The sequence below is a fragment of the Mesoplodon bidens genome (genome assembly GCF_964165515.1).
Source record: "Mesoplodon bidens genome assembly, contig: HAP1_SCAFFOLD_849, whole genome shotgun sequence".
Classification (NCBI taxonomy): Eukaryota; Metazoa; Chordata; class Mammalia; order Artiodactyla; family Ziphiidae; genus Mesoplodon; species Mesoplodon bidens.
In genome coordinates, this window is record NW_027672305.1 from 40,434 (window position 1) to 64,221 (window position 23,788).

A 23,788-nucleotide genomic window follows, 5' to 3' on the forward strand; every position below is an offset into this window, starting at 1 on the left:
TGAGTGGGTCTTATGTTCTTGGAATTGTCATTAGAAACCAGATACAGGAGTTACTGGTTGAGATCATACATGGTTATGTCCAGGTTATTGGACTTAACCATGCTGGTCACTGACCAGCTTTATCCCCCTTTGAAAACGAGTAGACTGGCATTCTGGATTATATGTCAGTCTCTTACGAGCTTGGTTGGCATTACTGAAAAAATAAAAGTTGTGGATCCGCAAACCCATAGACTCTATAGGCTATGTTCCCCTGCAGAATTCTAACTACATGGCCACCTTATCTTCCTAACATCAAGTGGGAGCAGTCTGGCCGGTCCATCTCGTTCTCTTGATCTTGAGTCCTCTGCAAAAGACATCCCCCTTTTCTGCACCAGCACATACGTCACAGCCCTGAAGAAAGTGTAGACATCTGAGATACGTTAACAGTGGGGGAGGGCTGATATCCCGTGAACAGACACATAGATGCCTGTTAGACCTGGAAATTGAAAACCAGAGAGGCGGGGCCACACTGGTTTTGGCCCAGGCCACCAGCCACTGGTGTTCCCAGCAAAATGTTCCCAATGTGGGAGTTTGAGGAAGCAGGGAAAGGCAGGTGGTGTGAGTTTATTAGGACTTGAGGCCCTCAGCCTCGCACTGAGGCCAGCTGAACCCCCAGAGCGTGCTTCCTGCCCTCCTATGGGCTGCTACTCCTAAAGGTACTTGGTTTCAACAGTTATTTGTGCATCAGGTTAAAGACTGAAGGGAGAGGGAACTGCAAGCCTAAATTCTTCATATCATATGCCACCTCCCTTTCTCTTCTTATTATATAAGCAATTCATGTGAAAAACAAATAAGGCAAGCCAAACAAAACAAAATTACCTGAAATCTTGCTATCCAAAAGTTGCCATTAGTATTTTGGTGTATACTTGTTCCAGATTTTTCTTTATTTTTAACCCTTCATTAAGGCCATTGTAGTCTTGACAGATGATGCTGGCACAAGCACTTGAGATGAGACTCCTCTTTTTAAAATACTGTATTTGCATTTGGCTTAATTTGTCTCAGGCCCTGCCTTGCCTGGTCCCCAGCGTGGTGTTTTCTGCTGCAGTCTCTGTAAATTGGAGTTGGGGTGATGGGGCGGTCAGGCAGGGCTGTGTGTATCTGTGTCTGTATGAGGGAGGGCGGGCACACTTTCCAGTGTTTCTGGGCAACAATCAGGCACTCACTGCAGTTTCCTATCCCTCAGGCCTGGGCTGTGGAGACAGGGGAAGTACCAGGAAGGGGTGGACGACCCCGACCCAGCTAAATGGAAGGCCCAGCTCCGCTGTGCGCTCAACAAGAGCAGGGAATTCAACCTGATGTACGACGGCACCAAGGAGGTGCCCATGAACCCAGTGAAGATATATCAAGTGTGTGACATCCCCCAGCCCCAGGGCTCTATCATTAACCCAGGTGAGGCCCCAGCTGCTGGGGAGAAGGTGGACAGTGTGCCAGGTTCCGGGCTGGACCCTTAAAGCGATAGTCGACTTGAAAGTCGCCTCGCTTACAAAGTTGAAGACTGGTAAATAAAGCAAGAAATGCTGTCCCTAGAAAGAACCCAGAGAACAAAAGATATAAACTCAGCACAGTCTTCCTGCCCACCCAGTGGAACAGTAAAGCATTAGAAAGAAGAGGGGGTATTGAGTTCTATAAAAAATAACTTCTCTTGGGACTCAACACTGAGAACAGAGGCCAGGTAGTTTAGAAGAAGGAGGGCTTAAAACTTAGAAGGTCTGAGTTATAAACCTCGGTCTTTCTATTTCACTACTTGTGGGACATTGAATCAAGTCATTCAACATTTTTTTTTTTTTTTTTTTTTTTGCTGTACGCGGGCCTCTCACTGCTGTGGCCTCTCCCGTTGCGGAGCACAGGCTCCGGACACACAGGCTCCGCGGCCATGGCTCGCGGGCCCAGCCGCTCCGCGGCATGTGGGATCTTCCGGGATAGGGGCACGAACCCGTGTCCCCTGCATCGGCAGGCGGACTCTCAACCACTGCGCCACCAGGGAAGCCCCATTCAACATTTTGAGCCTCAGCTTCTTCCACTATAAAATCTGGGTTCTCATCTTTCCTGCGTATTTCAAAGGCTGTTCTAAGAATCAATTGCCATGACATTATGAAGGCTATTAAGTTCTCTTTATAAATGATGGGTAAGTGATCATTTAATTTGTATGGTATTTTTCCTAGGAGAATACCACCTGATCCCTATATTTACTCAATGTTGAGCCAGTTCCGACTAAGAGCCAGATAATTTAGACTTGACCTCCAGTGAATCTAGTGAGGCTCTGCCATGAGGGAAGGGTCTGTCTTCACAGTAAGCTTATAGAGGAGAGAAGCTGTGCTCCTTGGGTCCTTAGAAGGGATGCGAATGTGTAGAAAGGGGTTTAGAGTAGGAATTAAAAGGTTTCTAGGAGAAGGGAGTAGGGTCTGCAGGTCCTGGATAGGGGAGGGGATGAGAGCTTGCACTGGGGCTCCGTAGGAGGAGCTGAGAGTGGGCTGCAGGGATGACAGTGCAACGTGAGCGCCTCACTTTTGACCTTTGTGTGTGTGTGTGTGTGTTTCTCGGGTAGGATCCACTGGATCTGCTCCTTGGGATGAGAAAGATAATGGTGTGGATGAAGAAGATGAGGAAGGTGAGCTGGACCAGTCACAGCACCACGTTCCCATCCAGGACACCTTCCCCTTCCTGAACATCAATGGTGAGTGGGGTGGGGGGTGGGACCGAGGCATGGAGAGGATGTAAGGGGCTTTGATTTTGCAACCGTTGACACCATATCCACCATTGCACTGGGAGCAGCAACCAGGCCCTGGGGCCAGGCTGCCAGTCTGTTAGCAAGTAGGAGTCATAGGCAAAGGCACTCCGTAGGCATAGTTATCCCAGTGGGGTGGCTTCTAGGCAGAGAGAGCATCTTCTGAATCTTACGTGATAATTCAGAGAAATTAAAAAATTAAACTCGTTCTCCATCCCGCATACAAATACACAAGCTGTTACAAATTTTGCTGATTTCCTTCAGGCCAAGTGCAGGGAGCATTTTCGTGAATTGTAGGCAAACTCTTCTGCTATTTCCCTCGGTACAAATTTTCTGTCACTGCCTTAACAGCCTCTGCTAAGGCCGTATCATGGGAAACTTGTGGCTCTACAGCTCTTAATACTAGGCTCTGATACAATTTCTCTACTAGAGACTTTTATCTTTTTAAAATTTATTTATTTATTTATTTATTTATTGTGGTACGCGGGCCTCTCACTGTTGTGGCCTCTCCCATTGCGGAGCACAGGCTCCGGACGCGCAGGCTCGGCGGCCGTGGCTCACGGGCCCAGCCGCTCCGCGGCATGTGGGATCTTCCCGGACCGGGGCACGAACCCGTGTCCCCTGCATCGGCAGGCGGACTCTCAACCACTGCGCCACCAGGGAAGCCCTGTCTTTTTTTAAAATTGACTTTTTGAATTCAGCTTCCCAGGAAAGATGCGTTTAGAGGTTGGAGGGTCCCTGTGAGACAGAGCAGGTACTGCACCTCCCATTGCACGTTCTGAGGACGCTCAACCACAAGGTGAACTGCTCTTCCACAGCATCTTCCCTTGAACTTTTCACTGACATGCTCCTAGTCTTATGACTTGCATTCAGTTGAGTAGCTTTTCACTACTTTTCTAAGTTCCATCTGGCTGCTAGGGTCAAAGGAGATACTTTTGCCACCTAGAAAATTTAGTATATGAAGAGGATTCCTGTAGATTTTGCAGTCCCCTTCCCTAGGTGATGCCCCTTCTTTTGAGAATCAGGAAATGACTCTTATCTGTCTACTTGCCCTCCTTCACTTACCCTGTCATTTATAACCTTGCAACCAAGTGATGAGTAAAGACAACGATCATAGAGCTCTCTCAGGTTAATACTGCCACAGCTACATTCCCACTTGGTGCAATTTTAAGATTTGGACGTTTGGAAATGTGAGATCCTTTCCCAAATCTTTGGCTCACTCATTCTGTTATTCTCACCCCTTAAAAGGATGCAACCCATTTCCAGGATCATGATTTCCCTTTTTTTTTTTTTTTTTCCATGTTTTTTTAAAGCTAATATTGTGTGTCCTTACGTTATGGGCCACCTTGGATCCTTTATGGAAACATGTGAACATATATTAAAAAATAAAAAAGTAAAATATGGCCCTACAGCCACACCGGGATTTCATTGCCCTGAGAGAGGAGTTGGGGTGCATCAGTGACTTCCACGAAGCCTATACTTTCAAACAGGCTCCGGGCCAGCCAGTTTCCGGCTTAAGCAAGGAGAATGTTCCAGCGGTAACCAACAAGGAGAACCTGGTGACGCCGGTCTCGACTGCATTCCTGGAGCCGACCCTGGGGAGCGACGGCTCTGCGGTCACGTTCGGGAAAACCCAAGAGGATCCCAAACCATTTTGCGTGGGCAGTGCCCCACCGAGTGTGGACGTCACCCCCACCTACACCAAAGACGGAGCTGACGAGGCAGGATCAACCGATGGCAAAGTTCTGAAACCGAAGCCATCTAAGCTGGCAAAGAGAATCGCAAACTCCGCTGGTTACGTGGGTGACCGGTTCAAGTGTGTCGCTACCGGACTGTACGCAGACTCCCGTCAGCTCAGTCGGGAGGAGCGGGCATTGCAGGTGAGCCCCCAGCACCCGAATTTCAGGAGCCTGACCAGTTGTCAGGTTTTTTTAATGTGTGAAGAGGAGGGGGCCGGGGGTATGATAGGGCAGGACACTGGGCTGATTTGGTTAATGAAGCTTAGGATAATTTAAATGTTTGAAATGTGTCCAGTAAGGGGACGTAAGTGGATACTTGAAGTTATTCTGTAGATTTTAAGCGAACTCCACTCGAATGCTGATAACGGAAGTTTTAATTATTGCGAAGGATGTCTAAAAGACTGCATGACATTTACCTATCAATCGCTTTGATTTCTCTGCCGTTACTGTACGTTAACAAATATACCTAAAAGCGCTGCTTAGAATGCCTTACGTGATACTTGGTGGAGGTGTGTAGCGGCCGCATGTCTGTGAGATTCGTGCAATTTTTTTTTCCACCCAAAAAACAAACAAACAAACAAAACAAAAACACAAACCTTGCTTAATGGGATAGAGTATGTATTTAACTTGCTAGTGAATGATAGATGTTGTATAGGAATTTCCTTAAGATATTTTACTTTTAATTAAAAGACAAATAAAGCCAAATTGTTTTGCAATGTTAAGAAAACAATTGGTTTATGCTTATAAAAATGGCTGAAGTTATCTAAATGATCCATTGAGTGCCCATTTTAATTACATAGATGGAAGGATTACAAGAGGACAGTATTTTATGTCTACCCGCTGCTTACTGTGAGGTCAATTCTTCAAATTTTTATTACTAGAATCTTCCATAAACCTTTTGAGTTAAATTTCATTTCCAAATATACAAAGGGAAGTTTGTGGGCCATGGTCGTCTTTATTCACTGTGCATTTGTTTTCTTTTCTGTTGTGTTTTTGTTTCGCTTTCTTTGCGTTGTGTTTTTGTTTTGTTTTATTTACCTTCGAAAGAGAATGTCTGTCTGTATGCCACAGTGTATGTATGGCTATATATACACACCACATATATCTCTACATACGTATGGCTTTACGAATAAAGAGTGTGTGACTAGTTACACATAGACACTCTTACGTTTTATCGTTCAATTTTAAAATATCTCAGTTGTATCATAAATTGTGGTTGGTTTTGGGCAAACTTTTCTTTGAAGATACTTTCCTTTAAGGTAAGGGCAGTGAAATAGCTTTGGTGGTAAGGTGTGTCTTTTTTCCATCTCCGTTCTCTTTGTAGCGTGCAGTGATGCGCTTCTCAGAGTTGGAGATGAAAGAGCGAGAAGGTGGCCACCCCACGACCAAAGACTCCGAGGTGCGCAAATTCAGCCCCGCTGACTGGGAAAGGCTGAAAGGAAGTCAGGACAAAAAGCCAAAGTCGGTCACCCCGGAGGAGGCCATTGCCGACCAGAACGACACTGAGAGATGTAAGTGAACCCAGGCGGCTCGCGTGTGGTACCACGTCGGTGGGAACGGGGCGGTTCCGCTCCCAGTGCCGAGGGAGGTGAGAGGAAGCAGTACGCTTCCGACGGCCCAGCGTCTGGGTGCTGGCTGTTCGGAGAACGGGCTGCTCTGGCCACCCTTCCCAGCTGTGGATTGCAAGGCTGGCTGTCCTTTTGAGCGTTGCGGCATCCAGGAGTGAAGCCCCTATGAAATGCTGTTTCCTGGCACGCATCTCCTTTTTCCGGAGCAATGCTAGTCCTGTAGTTAGTAATAGTCTGATACAGTAGAGCAGAGGAATGGCAGTGCAGGACCTCCGGCGTAGCAGGTATGTGTTCTGTTGTGTAGCAGGTACGGACACGGGTTTTTGGTAGCAGTGGGATGACACTTGCAGCCAGAGCCAGACCCTCCAGAGTGACAGTCTCCTGTGGGAGGGGGTGGAGAGTACTCGGACTCTCCCTCCAGAGGCAGAGGTTTCGTTCACGTGCGATGAGGGCTGATGAAGGCCCCAGAGAGATGAGCATCATTGTGTTCTGTGGAGGCTCGTTTGCAGTCATGAGGAGCTGACACCACGCTCCCAGGCCGTGGGATCAGCGAGGCCGTTCTTCCCACCAGACGGCTGTGTTCTGTTCTGGAGGCCGAACTGGAGAGAAAGCTCGTGTTGGCCTCGAGTCACACTCTGCGGTCCCCTCGGCTGCTCCCCCACTGGGGTTGACTTCGGGCTTTGCCCTCGAGACTTCCTGGGCTAATGAGATGCGTTGGCAGCAAGTGGAGGTCTTTCTCCCGCTTTCTTCAGTGTGCGTGCTTGTGGCCTGTGGCCTGCAGCCTGCTCCGGACCCCAGAAACCTCACCGGTGATGGTGAGTGAGGGCACCTAGGTGAACGTCGAGGACAGGGTGGGCGTGCAATCCTCCTGAGACGGGACAGTCGGGGGTGGTGGGCACGTTTGGGAGGCCCAGGCCCTTGGACCCAGTCGTAGGGTCGGCGTTGGCCCGCACGCTTAGGTCGTGGGTGCCTGATGCAGTTCGGGAAAATTGTGGTCAGCAGCAGCGTGTGCTTCTCTCTGCTGCTTGGAGCACTGCCCTCCCCCAGCTCATCTTTGGGGTCAGACAAAGGCCTGTGGCCAGGGTTCTGGGTAAGCCACACCGGGACCGGTGTGTCCCACGTGGCTCCCGTAGAAGGGGATTTCTGGGGCTAGTCAGTGGCGGCCTTACCCGAGGGATGGGGCTCTTGATGTGCCTGGAGTAGACGATTCCGAGCTCCTCCCCCTCGGGATTGGAATGAAAAACGGAGGGTCCAGGCCACCCTGGAGTGAAGCAGCAAGAAGGCCTCCCTCCTTGCCTGTGCTCACAGCTGACACGCAGCCCTTACCCTCCTGAGTGGCCTCATAACTCAGCTCCTAGGGAAGTTTCTCAGAGAGATGTGGTAAAAGTGGGCAAGGCCAAGTTCACGGGGATGCACTTTTCTGAGGAGGGAATCTGCCTGTTGCGGGTGGATGGTGAGGGAGGCTGGAGGAAGGGAGCGGGCAGTTAACCGGCCTCGAGTCTTCTCGCCCTTTTCTCCAGCAACGTGGCCAAACCCAGGGTGGCCGCTGCCCTTATGTCTCAGTGGCCTCACCCACCCTTCTTCCCAGAGACGTTAGTGTGCGTCCTTCCCAGTCTTTCTTGCTGAGCGTGGAGACGAGAACTCGGTGTGGCTGATGGGGAGCAGGGCCTGAGCCCCAGATGATTCCGAAAGCCCCCTCCCCCCACCGCCTGCCTCCAATCTCAGACCGACCGACGGGTCTCTTCCTGGAGCACCCGGGACGTGGCCCAGTGAGCCATGAATGGCCACCATGGGAGGTCAGGAGAAGGGTTGGGGAAGGTGAGGGGCTCCGTTTGAAAGGTTGGGGCAATGGAGGTGGGTTCCCCACCCACCCTCTGTCTTGTAGAGACGTGGGGTTTGTAAATAGCTGGTCAGGAAAGGTCACCTGAAGGGGCCACTGTTCTTACTGCAGCCTCCACGTCCAAGGCCCAGCAGGTGTTCATTCCATTCAGCTGGATATGAACGGGCCTTCTTGTTCTTGGGCCATCACGTCTTCAGCTGATATGGGCTCAGGTCCTTCTCATGGGTGTCGGTGTGGCCGAGAGCCGAGCTGTGAGCACATGGGAGCTGGGGCGGGGATTTGGGGCGGCATGGGTCCCAGAGAGGGTCCAGGACGCCTTCAAGATGCCTTCCCCCTTCTGAGGCAGCCCCTACCCATGGAGGGCCCAGGAGCTTCTAAGGTGGTGGGTGCTGTTTGCACGGCCCTGGTTGTCCTGGCGCGGGTGCATCTTGTTGCTAGGGGTTGTTTAAAAAAAGGAATTAACTTGAAAACACAGTGGCCGAGATACTCATTTATTCTTTATGATCACATGGGTGGCTGAGTGAAATTTTTATTTTGGAAGTTCACCAAATGAGTTTGGAGGTTCCTCAGACTTGGAAGTTCATCACTAGGAACCCTCAGTGGCATTTGAAGATGGGGCGGGGCAAGGAGGCATTGGTCCCTTCCTTCTCAAACTTGGAGTAACCATCTCCCTTGCGAACCACTTGGCTGGGACAAGCCTAGGTCCTGCTCAGTGGCAGTGCCTGGCCAGGAGCTGGAGGAAGGCTCAGTCAAGGGGCTTCATGAAACTTCTTTGCTCAGGGAACTTCTCTTCCAGCTGAGCACCTGCACGTTTGTAAACTACTTTGGAACAGAGATCCCCTGCACTCCTTCTGTAGCGGGTGTAACTTTGAACAAGGTTAGCCCTGACTGGAGGTGCTATTACAGTTAAGCTACAGAGAAGGGGATTTTAATCCTGGGGAGCCTTGCAGCGACTCAGAACCCTCTCACCTTGTTTAGGCCTCACTGGGCATGGCTCAACAGTGGTGAGGGTGCTTTGTTGCCACAGTGACTTGTAAATGTTGCTGTGGTGATGCTTCTGTGAGGTGATGCTATGGTACAACCATAATGAATTTGGGATATATGTGCTGTGAGTCATAAGACCATGCTGCAGGGACCACGTTCACATCTTGCTTAGACTGGGTGACCAAGGGCACATGGCTTCCCACTTTTAGAAGGGCCAAAAGTAGCAATGATGGCAAAGCCTGATGGTTAGGATCCCCGTGCATCTATTTATCTCCCCATCTCTTTTGCCCTCAAGGGTCATCCTCGTGTGGGTCGTGGTTAGAACAGTCTTTGAGAAGCTCCAAGTGACACGGAGCCTCTACCCCATAGCTGGTGGCCATGGGCATCTTGGGCAGTCGGGGTGGGTGTCCTTCAGGGTTATTACTGGCCTGGGTAAGGTCACACTAACGTAAGGTCTTGGGGGGCCTTAGCTGAGGGGAATTGAGATCTTTGCCCTAAAAGGCTCTGGGGTTGGGGGAAGGGTGGATGGACCTAGTTTGGAAAAAGAAACTTTCAACTTGGACATGGGGGTTCTTAAGGTAGCCCTTCCATCCCTCCATGGATCCCCTCCCACGGAGCTTTTAGGGAAGGCTGATTGGACCAGAGAAGTCCAATGGTGTAACCAGCAGGGCTCACCTCTTAAAATTTCCTACATTTCAGGCCTGAGATTCAGGCTGGTCTGAAAGTCTTGGCATCTTTTGGTTAAAGGGATTTTTCCAGCCTTTCTCTGTGCTGAGCCCGGCCCGTGATTATGAAGCCCACCCTGGAGGGAGGTTAGCAGTAACATTCCCACTTTTTTTTTTTTTTTGCAGTATGCGGGCCTCTCACTGTTGTGGCCTCTCCCGTTGCGGAGCACAGGCTCCGGACGCGCAGGCCCAGCGGCCATGGCTCACGGGCCCAGCCGCTCCGCGGCATGTGGGATCTTCCCAGACCGGGGCACGAACCCGTGTCCCCTGCATCGGCAGGCGGACTCTCAACCACTGCGCCACCAAGGAAACCCAACATTCCCACTTTACAAGTGAAGGGGGCCGAGTTGTAAAGCGGCGCCATTCCTGCCCGAGTGTTTAAGAGGGTCACAGAGCAGCCCGAGTGAGAGTTGCAGCACGCCGTCTTCACCGGGCCTGCGGTAGCCTGGGCTGCATCACCCGTAAGCACAGGCCAGGAGTTTGGGGTTTCTCCTGCTGCCATGGCAGGAGACCCTCGCGGTTGGGGTGATTCCACCATTCCGGCAAGAGTAGATGGGGATCTCTCCCACCTTGGGATACCCTTGAAGAAAAGCTAAGTGTGTTCCACCCTTGAGAACACAGGTCAGGCTAGCCCAGGCCAGGGTGAGGTTCATCCCCACAACTGGCTGCCATTAAATGCTGGGAATGCTCCCAAGAGAGGCTGATCAGGGAACCAGCCTGCTGAGCAGAAGTGTGAGTGATACTTGAAGTGGTCTAGGGAGAGGAGGAGGAATGCGAGCAGCATGTGAGGGGTGTGTCCATGATTTCATCTAGAAAAACGGGCTGTGGGAGCTTAGCTCAGGTGTTAACGAAATACCAAACTCATACACCCACCCCCACCCCCGGCCGGTGATGGACACAGGGTCATCTTCGGGGAACTCTTTAACAGCACAGTGATCATTATGGAATTATTTGTGTGTTAGAAACAATGTGACTAGCAAAGCAGTTGAACTGTTTCTTTGGCTAGAGCAAAAGTGAGGAGTGATGTTAGGCTGGGGTGATTGGAGGAAAAGCCCTAAGTGGATGCTAGATTGAGCAGAGGGGCAGGAGCAACACAGGCGGAGCTGAGGTGTGAGTACTTCAGCCCTGCCCGCCGCACCCCCCCACCCCACCCCCACGAAGGGGGTTGGAGTCTTGTCTTTGAAATGTCCTTAGATGCTTGTTGCCTGGGAAGGAAGGCGTGGAGACGTGCCAGGTGGGTGACTGGTGTCACTGTGGGCCTTCTTCCTAGACAGGAAATAGGAGCAGCCCCTCGATGGCAGTGAAATGCTTTCCCCCCACGGGTGTGGAAAGAGGACAGACGGACTTGTAGCAATCTGGTTGAGTTCTTTGAAATTGCCCTTGACCCTTGTGTGTGCACCAGGAAGCCTTTCCTTTCCCTTTGCCAGGCTCCTCTTGCCTTGGTCTCCCCAGCTTCCCAGCCTCCCACCATTCTTTCCCTACCCTTTTTCTTCACCCTCGCCCCTGCTGACCCAAGTGAACATTGGTGCTATGTCTGTGTAGATGGCAGTTGGGGGCTATTTGGTCTCTTGATGACATCAGCCTTTTTTGTTGACTAGCAGCTGTTTCCATAGTCATTTGTAGCTCTGCCCTGATTGGTTGGATCTTACTGTGAGTTCACTCACCCCCCGTTGTAGCTCTGCCCTGATTGGTTGGATCTTACTGTGAGGTCACTCACCCCCCCTTTAAAAGTAAGCCACCTTGGAGAGTTAAGCAGTTAGGGAGTGATCTCACATGCCTATAGACGGATGGTGTAGATGCCTCACCTTGACCCTTGAAGGATGGATTGTGAGTGGGCTACGCGCCTCATTTTCTGCTTTCTTTGCTGGTTGTGTTCAGCTGTCCTTCCTTTGGGACGTCTTTCTGAGGGTTTTGTGCTTGCGGCGTGTGAGGCCCCTGGTCTCCAAAGGGGGGTGGTCTGTTGGTAGCAGATTGCCTTGGGCGTGGGGGTCCTGCCTGCTCCTGGTGACCTTTGTTCCCTCCTTTCCGGGTTGTCTCCCCTCCCCTAGGGGAGTGTTATGATGGAAGCAAACCTGACCGCTTTGAAGCCCCAGAAGACAGTGATCTTCCTGAGGATATGGACACGGAGCCCCCCAGAGAGTCCCCCGCCGACCAGGCGGCCCCGGACGCGTCACGCAGCCCCACCCTCCGGCTGAACAGAAAGCGCAAGGTGTCTGGCAATAGGAACCACACTGAGACCACTGTGCTCCCGGAGGACTCTCTGCTGAAAGCCAAGCGGAGACGGGTCTCCAAAGGTGAGCTCGGTTTGGCTTCGGGCCCGCAGGGCACCCTACGGAAGTCCTGGAGCGGAGCAGTGGAAAGTTCCAGTCCCACCCTGGATCCCTGGGGGGAGCCACTCACACCTCCCCACCCCCCACCCCCATCCCACCCCCCACCCCCCCAAAGCCAGGTGGCGGGGCTGGAGCCCAAAGGTGGCCAAAGGCAAATAGACCCCCTCCCGAGACTTGGTGACAAGTTCCAGCCAACACAGTGACCACACCCCTCCCCTCCCCCACCCCTGTTAGTGATGTGTAAGACAGTTTGTTCCCCGCACCACCACCCCCGCCCCGGGGGGCTTCTTCATTAATTTGTAGTTATTTCTCCATTAGCTGACTGGCCTGAGAGGGAAATGACAAACAGTTCCTCTAACCACTTAGAAGAGCCACATTATAGTGAGCTGACCAACCTGAGGTGTGCATTGAATTAACAGGGCTCCATCCCAGAAAGCATCGCCGCTTGCTGCACCTTAGAGAACGGCGGGAGCAGAGAGCAAGCCTGGCCGGCAGGGCAGGAAGGAAGTGATCCAGGCGGTTCAGCCTGCGGTCACCCCCCAGGGCAATAGCATCTCCGAAGAGAAACCTGGCAGGAAAAGGGCAGAGGCCAAAAGCAACAGCAGCTGGTTGGAGGAGTCCCTTAAATGCAGTGACAATGAACAAGGATACGCACGGGGCGGGGGGCGCTCCTGGAGGGTGGATCACCCGCCCTCTGTGGGAAACGGCCCTGGAGGGGACCTGAGCGCCATCCAAGTTGACAAGAGTAGCGTGTGGCGAGCGGGGAGTTTTCTTCCTGAGGTCCTTTCAGCCTGCACACTTCCTTATGGAATGGACAGTGAGGCGGGAGCTCGACTTCCTGGGCTGCTCCTCATCACCCAGCCCGCGGCTGGGCAGGAAGGGAAGTCTTGGGTGACCCCGGGCGCTTGTCAGTGCCCTCATTCCAGCCTCAGGCTGTCCCCAGTCGCCCTGTCCCGAGCACCCAGGCCCCCCACGGGTGGGGACGGGAGCGCACGAAGGGCTGGCTTCTGCCCTCTCTTGCGGCCCTTTGAAGCGACTTGCCATTTGGCGTTTCGTGGGTTAGCCTATTTGCCGGTTGAATGTGGGATGATTAACATATTAGCGCTTTGAAAACATAATTGGTATATCTTTAAAAACTGAAGCTGCTCCAACGATCAGTGCTAACAATGGGCTTTTCTTTCCTCACCGGCTACAACTGTGTAACGCCCGCTGCTTCTCCCCCTGACAGATGTACTGTGCATGGACGAAGAAATGGATTGGCAGCCTTCGCCCCTGCCGCAGAAATACACCGACAACAGCGAGAAACCATCCGGGAAGCGACTGTGCAAAACCAAGCATTTGATCCCTCAGGAGCCCAGGCGGGGCTTGCCGCTGCCAGGGGACTCCTAGGTGGACAATGCGGATGGCAAGGTACCTCTTGCCCCTGGCTCTCCCCCGCCCCCCGGGCCCATGCAGGCACATCCCGCCTGCCTGCTTCTCTGCTTCTGGGGACAAAGCTTTCCTTTTCCTGAACCCCTCCCCCCAAAACGTCCCTGCCCCTTCCTAGGGGACGTGTCTCCTGGGTGGTGGTGAAGTTTCCAGCGAGTAAAAATGCAGCCCCTTCCTCGCGCCCCGCCTCCCCCAGACAGAGAGGAGGAAAAGTGCTTTCCTCCACTCAGGTTTGTAACTCAGGGAGGAGGCGAACCAGGCGGGTGGAGGAAGGACAGCCTGAAATGTGTGCGCTGCCTGGTTTCGTGATAGGTGACCGTCTGGAGATTTTGAAAGCGGCCTGAGCCCAGTTCCGGCTATGATCTTTCGCCGGCCAAGCAGGACCAGAAGGCCTTGGACTGTTTGCAGCAATTGTTACCAGCTTCCCAGGCCTCGCAACTGACATGGTCAAGCTCCCCTCCAGAGACCACCCAGTCCCGCCCGATGCCACCGGAAGCGCGGAGACTTATTGTCAATAAGAACGCGGGCGAGACCCTCCTACAGCAGGCCTCCCGGCTTGGCTATGAGGTGAGCATCCTTGTGGGTGCCCCGGATCAGGATCCACCGGCTGCTGCTCCTTGGGTGGGGGACACACTGGCTGGGGATAGGGGGCGGGTCTCAGAGCCCAGCCCCCTCCACGTGGCGGGCTGGGCTGGGTGTTCCAGCAGGGTGTTTGCGTTGGCTCCCGCTCACACTGCGGGCTCTTTGGTGGCTTGTTCAGTCGTGGTGTGAAAAGAAAGGCAGGCCTCTCTGATGTTCCGTTCCCGTTCAGGCAGGCAGGCTGCTTCGGCCAGTCTGGCTCACTTATCTCTGATATAAAATCTGACCTAACCCAGGGCTTGGCGACCAGGGGAATTTTAATGAGCCCTTTTGGATTCTGAATAGCAAGAAGGAGAGTAGGAGAGTAGTTATTAGCTCTACTAACTTGTGCTGTTTGGGGCAGAGTGATGCCCCTGTGGGGTAGCGGGTGGGAAGTGTCTGTGCAGAGTAGGGGTGGGAGTGGGGCAGACCTGAGCAGTCTCTTTCTGAGAGGGCACGGGAGCCGAGGGCTGATGGGCGGGGAGCAGGGCTTGAGCCTTGCACAAAACTCCCTGTCCACACTGCTGTATCCCAACCCAGCACGGCTGATGACAGTGATGGCCTCTATTGCTAGAGCAACATAGAAAGATAGCTGATATCTGCCTAAGCCCGTGTGATCTGTAGTAACTCCTTTCACCCTTTTAACATGTTCACTTGGGAGTAACGCGTACTAGCCCACTCTCGGATGAGGAAACTGAGCCTCAGAGGGGTTAGCTGATACCCGTACAGGTAGCAATCCAGCAGTGCTCCACAGCCCACCATGCTCCTCAGCAAGACTGGCTCACACTGGAATTGTCCTTTTTACAGTTCAAAACCTCTGTGAGACAGATGACTCTCCATGCCCTGTGCAGTTCCCCCACCATACTTGTCAGTAGCAATTGTGATGTAATAGCCCACAGGGCAAAGGCATTTTTCTGTGCTGGCATCAGCCCTCTGGGAGTTGAATGGTGACAGTAAAACGCGGTTCAGCAGGCTGAGCGTGGAGGTGTGGATGAGCACTGGGGTGGCAGGACCCAGGCTGGCCCGGAGCCCTGGCGCCCACACCCTCAGCCAGCTCTGTGCCCCTGTCCCCCGTCTCCCGTCGTGTCCCCCCACCCCGGTCCATAGTGCCGTGAGCCCTTGGAAGTGTGCCTGCCTTGGCCTTAAGGCATGACTGTGGGTGGGAAGTTGGAAGCACTAGGGCTATGCTTAGTTTGGGGTGTTTTGTTGTTGTTGTTGTGGGTTGAATGTGCTGTTGTTTATATCTACACGTCTCTTGGAGACCTCTCCATTAGCTAGAGAGCACTTTCTGGTAGTTAGCGCAGTTACTTGCAGGTGAAGTCCAAGGAGCACCCAGTTGGTTTCCCAAGAGCTGAAAGCGGGCGCCTAGGAGGACAGAGCAGATGTTGCACATAGTGTTGAGCTAGACCCCCCGTGGTTGAGAAAATAGCCTCCTTGCTTCCAGAAAACACTGGAGGTGGGGGGGAGACCCCTAACCCCAACTTTTGGGTTAGGGTTGAGAAAGTAGACTCCCGCTTCCAGCAAATGCTGAAGATGGGGGGGCGGGGTGCTGCTGCACCCACCGTGGAGGGCGGGGCTCCGAGCCCCACCTGTGAACTTGGCATCATTTCCAGCAGTCTCCCTTTGGGACCAGAGACGTCAAAAGACCCTCGTTGGTCCTCTAAGACAGTTTCCATTTTGGTTTGGTGGCTCTGAGGCCTGGACCAAGGGGCACTTGATCCATCCTTTTTTAGGCTACCTGGCCTTTGATTGCACAGGAAGCCTTGGGAATGTTTACGGTCGGATTTGTTTTTTTCTTCAAATGTAAATTTCAATATGTAGATTCCACAGATCACCAGTGTTGATGCTGAACATTGTGACAAGTAGATGAACGCTTTCAACTTTGATTTCTCTGGGCAGAAATTTCTGGGATTTCTCTGGGCAGAATTTTAAATGTTGGGATGATGGCCCAGTTGGGAGATGTGGCAGCTTCAACCTTTTCAAATTGAAGGACAGTTTGCTTAAGCAGATAAGGGTGTGGTTTGGGAGGGTTTTCCTGAAGTTTTGTCTTCAGCATTCTTGGTTATTTTCTTCTGCTTAGCCAAAGATACCATGTGCAGTATAAAGGCTGTCTGAGCTTTATGTCATGATAATGTGGTTCTGGAAGTTTAGAAACACACTCTGGCTTCAGATCCGAGTTAAATAGATCACTTGCGTGGCCAAAGACCTCAAACCTTTCCCTCCTGGGAAAAAGGCTTCTATTTCTTAGGCTAAAACGCTAGTGTGCAACCACATGCTTGTGCCTTTAGCGGTGATGGTTAAATTTTCTATGAATTGAATAAGTCATGTTTTTTAAAAAGTTAATGAGGCATTTAATTAACTCACAACGTCGGGCTTATGGCCTTTATGGTTACATTTTGCGGGTAGTGGCATTCGGCTTATAGCCGCTGAACAGAGAGCTGTCCGACAAAAGCAGTTTGACTTTGCTCTGGAATGGCTGGGCTGCCCTTCAGACACTCCCGTTTATTTCTAGCGGAGAAAATAAACCAAGGAATGTGTTGCGTCGACAGACTCGCCCCGCCTCTTCACCTTTCAGTTAGAGAAAGTGCTGGTGGCGACGGTTGCCATCCATTTAGAGGCCATCACCCTCTTAGCTAGGAGAGTGTAGTTAGCCCACTTGACCCCCAACAGAGAAGGCCTGTGGGGTGCTCGTCACAGCTGGATTGCATCCCTCTAACTGGGGCCCTCTTGGGCCTTTTGAATCTTCCCAGCTGACCAGGTACCAAAGACCTGAGTTTTAGGTCTAGTACTTCATGTTAATTGAACTTGGGGTTTAATATCTCTGGGCCTCAGTTTCCAAGTGTTGAATGAGGATAGTACTACCTTCCTTTCCTGCTATCTCCTGGGTTCCTGTGGGTGACAGAAGACGTCCTCATCTGGGGAATGAGAAGCACTGTGTAAACAGTGGGATCAACGTGGTTGAGTTAGGACAGCCCGTGGCAAAAAGTCTGACCTGGCCGTGGGGCTACTGCTGCCTTTGCTGCCATCTTCCAGGAGAAGAGAGTTGACTTACCCACCAGCTTGGACGGCCTTTCATTTCTAGGTACCCTTGAATCTGCCCTAGTAGTGATGAAGGTTTCCAGGTGAAGGCCATGATTGTCACAGCAAATAAACCCTGGGTTGAGTAAATTGATGTGTGCACAGCAGTTGGTGGCGTTCAGACCTGATCCCAGAGCCACGTGACAGGGCCTCTCCGTGGCTGGCGCACACAACTCATTAGCTTGCAGCCGTCCACTCAAGTCTGGCTAGTGAGGGCCTGCTAAAAGAGCAGCAGCTTCATGCGGTATCCTGGATACCAGGGCTCGGGGCAGGTGGCCTGGGAGCCCAGAGGATTGTGGGCTTTCTGGCAGGTTGGGATGTAAACGGAGAAATGCATTCGTGGGCGTGCCTTTTCTCTTCCTCCTCTTGTTTTGGAAGGGAGCTGCTGCAGTGACCTGAAGTAACAGGGCACCGATGGCCAGGTTTACCAGCATGCCCCATTAGGTTCACGTGGTAAGCAAATGGAACATTCTAGTTCGCTCCCAAGTGAGTGGTCACCTTTGATTGGCGTGTCCTCCAAAGGGCATAAAAGGTTTTACAGAACCCATCTCGCACTTATGGGCGGCTAGAATGACCCCCGTTTTAGGTTTAACAGATGAGTTACCTGAGAGATGTCACAAGGAGGCCTGTTCTGACCCCATCCCATCCCCCCTTACCCAGCAGACCATGTGTTGGGCCACATGCACGTTCTGCCTACTCCCAGCTCTCAGAACCTGACGGCTCTCTGCTGGGCACGACTTACCCAGTATAAACAGTATAATGTGTTTTCTGGTGGCAAATGCTTTCGATGTGTCTGAAAACTTTCTTAAGGTAATAAAACATTGAATAAGTTCCTGCTCTGCTTACTGGGAGTGGTTCATATTAATATTTTAACAAGCCAAAGAAATAAGGTTAATAACAGTGATTCTAATGCACAGTGTTGACACAGAACATCTCCGGGGGCGGGGGTAAATGTTTTATTTGATTCTTGAAATGTGGAGGTTGCAGCCTGTGGTGTATCAGGTTCCTGTCATTAACTTGAGTAAATATGAGAATATTAGACTGATTCTGCCCCGAGAGGGTGGAGTGAGGCAAAATAGAGGGTGGGGTTATTGGAGGCATTTTGTGTCATTCCTCGAGGATGGAGGGAGAGAGCTTCTCTTTAACTCTACTTAACATACAGACAAGAGCATCTGAGGCCCAGGTTCTGATTTGGGGTCTTAACAGGGGGCGCGAGGATGTAGCTGACCTGTGTGTCCCTGCTTCTCTAAGGTGGGGAATGTTCTCTGGCTGATTTAAGCTCTCTTTAAGTGTTGGTCATCCATACTTTTATCTAAACTTGTGTTATCGTCCACTGCCACTGACTGAACAGACCCATCAAGTGAGAATGGTCTGTGCTTGGCAATGTGTCATCTAAGATGTTAGCAGCTGTGACACTTCTGTACTGGTCACGTCGGCCCCTGGGCTGAGGGCTTTCATCGCTATCCGAATGCGTCCTCTCAGCAGCCCTGTGGAAGCTTGGAGAAGTTCAAGGGTAACTTGCCCATGGCCAGGCCACTGGTGCAGCAGAGCCTTAGACAACACTGTCTGCATCTCCAAGCCCTTCTCACACACTCTCACCCCCGACCAGGATGCCTGCCGCCTGCCCGCGCTATGGTGGGCTTTTGGCCCCAAGGATGTATGCCTTTGAAAGTGGGCACCGCCAAGCTATGGGGAGGTCACCCTTACAAGGTTCACTGTATGGTTGTCTGATGGTATCTCCTCTACTCTCCTCTCCTCTCCTCTCCCCGTAGGAAGTGGTCTTGTACTGCCTGGAGAACAAGATTTGTGATGTGAACCACCGCGACAACGCGGGTTACTGTGCCCTGCACGAGGCTTGTGCAAGAGGTTGGCTCAACATCGTACGACACCTCCTTGAATATGGCGCCGATGTCAACTGCAGTGCCCAGGATGGAACCGGGTCAGTGGCGGTCTTGCTCTTGGCCTGGCCCTGCTGGGGCATAGGCAGTGGTTCTCAGGGTGTGCGGGGAACCCCAGAAGGAAAGATGGAGAGTGAGTGCCATGTAAGCACACTGGTGGTGGAGTCCTCTAGAATGGAATCGGACAGATCTTTCTGGCAAATTTACATAGAACTTTAAAACTCTGTGACACTCTTATGGACAGAGGTCCCTGAAAATGTTGAGCCTGCATGAATAATCAGGGGTGTTCTCTTTTAAGACCCTGGACTCTTCACCAGCGTCTGTTGAATCTCACTCTTGAACATATATGTGAGTTGAAAGTTGCAGGAGTACAGACAGGTCCAGTGGCAACTGGCTTGATAGGACCTGCCGTGTCCACCCACATCCCCGGGCCTGGCCCCCACTCTGTCCTTGACCTCGGTTTATTGGCCAGAGGCCCAGGTCTGAGTCAGCCCAAGCATCTTCCTGGTTGTACCTGGGATGCCACCACGAGGCAGGGCACTGGGGCTTTCCTGACGGTCATAACATTAGCAAAACTGTAAGGTATTTGGTGGTTCATGGTTTCCAAATCGCATCCTTTCTGGATGGGACTGCGGACAGTGTTCCTGACCCCAGCGGACACGGGCAGGAGGACTCTGTATCCTCCTGAGAACTCGCCCTGCCTGTCGACTGCTTCTGGGCGAGAGGGTTGATCACTCATCTCCAAGTTGGTTTCAGGAGAGGTTCCACTTTGCCCCCAGTTTCTTTGACAAACTGCACTTTTTGGGTTTTGTTTGTAATGGTATAACAATGGCTTGTCGTATCTGCTTCCGTGATGCTGGGATTCTTCCCCCCACCCCTCCGTACGTTACCTTCTTACAGTCTGTCACTATTTAAGTTCATTGGAAACGTTTTCATCTAGGCCTGAGTTCCTCCTTGGGCCATGCATTAAGAGAGATTTGCATTGAAGAATTAGACCTGAGATGGGCCCTTCACCTGTCCCGTAAAGGGTTATGTGTTGAAATAACAGAGTAATTTGTCGCAGCGACCGTACACTCACCTCCTCGGTGAAATAGCGCGCCTACGAGGCTTGGCCGCACACGCTCGATTTTGCCCCGTGTCCTTAGAAGCAAGCGTCACGTGCACGGGTGTAATCCCCCGCACCTCTCCTAGGCCTCTCCACGATGCTGTCAAGAATGATCATCTCGAAATTGTCCGCTTGCTCCTCTCCTACGGTGCTGTTCCTACCCTGGCTACATACTCAGGTAGAACCATCAAGAAAGTGAACCACAGCGAACTTCTGGAGAAGTTCTTAACAGGTACGGCAGAGGTCAAGACACGGTCTTGTTCAAGCATCTAGACGGTGACTTCACAGCCTTTCACCTGGGTTCCCCCTACCCCCACCCCCCCGTTTACTCTAAGTGACCCTTTACTGGGAAAAGCGGCCCAACGTTAGTGTGTCAAAGAAGAGATACATACTTTGAGTTTTGCGAGGTGGGGGGCTGGAAAACTCTTAGCTAGCCAGGCTAGCTTTTGTTTGGCAGGCTGGGGCGGTGAGGCGGGCAGTCCCTCAGGAAGGCGGGTGGACGCGTGGGGAGGTTTCAGTCAGATACCTGGAGGCGTGTGCAGTGGGACTTGTCAGGAGGTGACACCAGCCCCAGCGTGAGATGTTCCCGAACTCCAGCAGCATTTGCCTCTTACCAGCAGGCGTTATCTTGTTTCTCTCTCTCTCTCTCTCTCTCCCCCTCTCTCTCCACACTGTTGAAATAACCTGCAGGCTCCTGACGACGGTAACCCCGGTTGCTCTTCGGAGTTCTCTGGCAGCTGTGTGTGTGGTGAGCAGCCTTGTTCGTTTCAGTTGGGCTTGTGGGGGTGGGGGTGGGGGTGGGGGTGGTGCTGTGAGCAGGGCTTGCTTGGGAAAGAATTTTTCCAGGGTCCTTTTTGGAGAACAGCTGGAATCTTGCTCCAGCTTACTGACCTCTCTCTTGTTTGCCCCCCCGGTTAGAACCAGATGATGAAAGTGGTTACGATGTTTTAGCAAATCCCCCAGGACCGGAGGACCAGGATGACAGCAACGAGGCCTATGGTGACCTATTCGAATCTGAATTTTCCGAAGACCCCGTTTTGCCGTGTTATAACGTCCAGGTGTCCGTCGCTCAGGGGTGAGCGTGGCCAGCGTGTGGTCGAGAGCCAGCCCAGCTGCTCTGTGGGGTGGCAGGAGTTAGAAATCCCCTTAAGCAGATGAGGGTGGATGGGTTGGGGGGTGAGTGAATTCCTCACCAAGTGTCCACCGACCTCACATAATGCAGTGGAACTTTTCCAGAAAAGTTTGGGGGATGGGAGGGCTCCCCAGCCAACTGCCCTCATTGGAACACACCCCTAGAGCCCAAAGGACACGGGAGTCAGCGACTGCAATTGCACAGTTTCAGTCACTAAACTCTTGGGGAAGGGATCCTCCCCAAACGGCTACCATAGGGGCCTTCCAAGGCGCGTGAGGTCCACGGGACAATACTGATGTGTACCCTCTTCTCGTATAAGATTAGAGAAAGCCGTATGTGGCACCTGGGATCTTATGTGTCTTCAGATTTGCTTAGATCGAGTCTTGTCCCCACAGTCGGGCCACTGTGCCCCATGACCAACCCTTCGGAGTGAACACATCAGGAAACCTTGCTCTGCTGTGTGTTGACCCCGGTGCTTAAGGAGTAGCATCCTCCTTGGACTCTGAGGCTGGGACCGTGTCTGCCTTTGTGGTGACATTGTATTCGGGATAGAGATGATAAAGCGTGGCAGGGTATCAGGAAGGATTGTACCACCTCCCTTCTCGAAAAAGCCTCACTCCCGGCAGCATTGAGGGGCGGGTTGGAGGTGTGGGAAAGGCAAGGAAAGCCAGGTGACCTCGAGTGTTTCTCATGCTCTCTCCGTGAGGGCCGGAGGAGAGGAGAGGTCAAAGAGGTGTTTGCCATCTCCCTTGGGTTGGCATACAGACTGGTTTTCCCCAGTGACTAGAACGGGGTGCACTTACTTGGAGAGGGGTGACCTGAGTTGTGGCCAGAGCCAAGGCAGCACTGGGGTGGCCTGCAACGAGGCTGGTTCAGGGGCGCTGCTCCTGCTTTTGTCTAAGTTGGCTGATCTGCCCTAGGTGGTCTCTTAACACATGCACATGAGTCCAGAGTTCCCCCGCTAGAAGTAGATCTTCCGGGCTTCCCTGGTGGCACAGTGGTTAAGAATCCGCCTGCCATTTCAGGGGACACAGGTTCGAGCCCTGGTCCGGGAAGATCCCACATGCCACGGAGCAACTAAGCCCGTGCGCCACAGCTAATGAGCCTGCACTCTAGAGCCCGCGAGCCACAACTAGAGAAAGCCCGTGCACAGCAACAGGCCCAATGCAGCCAAAAATAAATAAATAAATAAAATTAAAAAAAAAAAAAGTAGTAGATCTTCTAAGGACAGTGAGAAGTGGGGTGGGGGTGGGGTAATCAAAGTGGAAGGAGCAGGCCCTTTCACCGCCAGGAGACGGGTAGTTTATAGTTGGGAGCGCCTCTAATTTTGCCGGAAACTCAAACCACTGTCCTTTCTCTGGTGTAGGCCTCGTAACTGGCTGTTGCTCTCAGACCTGCTCAAGAAACTGCAAATGTCCTCCTGCATATTCCGCTGCAATTTTCCAAATGTGGAAATTGTCACCATCGCGGAGGCCGAGTTCTACCGGCAAGTGTCAGCAAGTCTCTTATTCTCTTGCCCCAAAGACCTGGAGTCCTTTAATCCGGAAAGTAAGGAGCTCTTAGATGTGGTGGAGTTCACGAACGAGCTTCAGACTCTGCTGGGCTCATCCGTGGAGTGGATCCTCCCCAGAGACCTGGACTCAGACGACGCCTGGTGAGCTCGCCGGGGCCCGCCGTGTACAGTGTGTCATGGTGTTAATCCTTGTGCATATGTGTCCTAATACGACTATTTCTGTAAAGAAAGGACACGATGAGACACGACTCCAGTCGGAAGGACTTTGAAACATGTTTTTTTCTTTTTAAAATTTTAAGTCAGTTTTTATGAAGTTGTTAATAAAGTTTCTTTACTTTTCAATGTACACATGCTTCGGAATATGTTTGTTTTTACTCAGAACAATTGTTTCTTTTCTTTTTTAAGGAGAAAAAAAAAAAGGCAAAGGAGCTCCACACTTTGACTTAATTTCATACAAAGCTCCGACGACAGAGGCCATAACTGTTGAGAGTTGCTTTGGGGGCAAATTAAACCAGTAAAATTTTAAACTCTTCCTCCATATTAAAGGGATTGAATAAATTGGCCACTTTGGTGCACCTGTGTCCTGCGAATTGTCCAGTTGGAGATGGAGGTTTAGGAAGTGAGTTTCAGTCTTGTTTAAGTCTCTTCCCATCAGACTGGTCTCGTGATTTCCTACACACCATGTTACTTCCTGTCTACCTTTCCTTGGTGTTGTTCATGCCTGGATTATCTCCTGTACCTGCTCAAACCTTGGTCCATTCTCATTTGTACCATGGAAGTTTGTCATGCTGGATACTGTCAGAACTAATTTTACTTAAGTTTGTGTTAAGGTGCAAAGCACACGTTTTGTATATTTTCTGTTTTTTGTGTTTGTCTATATTTTATGGTTTCGCTTCAAGAAATATTATGGGAAGGGAAATAGCAAGATGTAAAGAGCAAAAAAGTCATCATTCTCTTTCAATTGTTAGAACATCTATCTGAAATCATAATTATGATGCACTGTGGTATGTGTTAAAATAGGAAATACATGTAACGTCCCGTAGGAGCAGCAAACTCAGTGCTGTTG

At 51.7% G+C, this 23,788-nt stretch overlaps 1 pseudogene across 1 annotated transcript; it reads left to right on the forward strand.

Annotated features, from left to right (window-relative positions):
• The first annotated feature begins 4,075 nt into the window (after positions 1-4,075).
• On the forward strand, positions 4,076-23,675 carry LOC308610362 (BCL-6 corepressor-like; annotated as a pseudogene). Its single transcript has 12 exons — positions 4,076-4,644; positions 5,304-5,357; positions 5,828-6,014; positions 11,669-11,914; positions 12,269-12,702; positions 13,174-13,360; positions 13,691-13,945; positions 18,847-19,013; positions 20,164-20,320; positions 20,768-20,825; positions 20,996-21,152; positions 22,576-23,675. The product of its transcript is annotated as a BCL-6 corepressor-like (transcript).
• Positions 23,676-23,788: the final 113 nt, after the last annotated feature.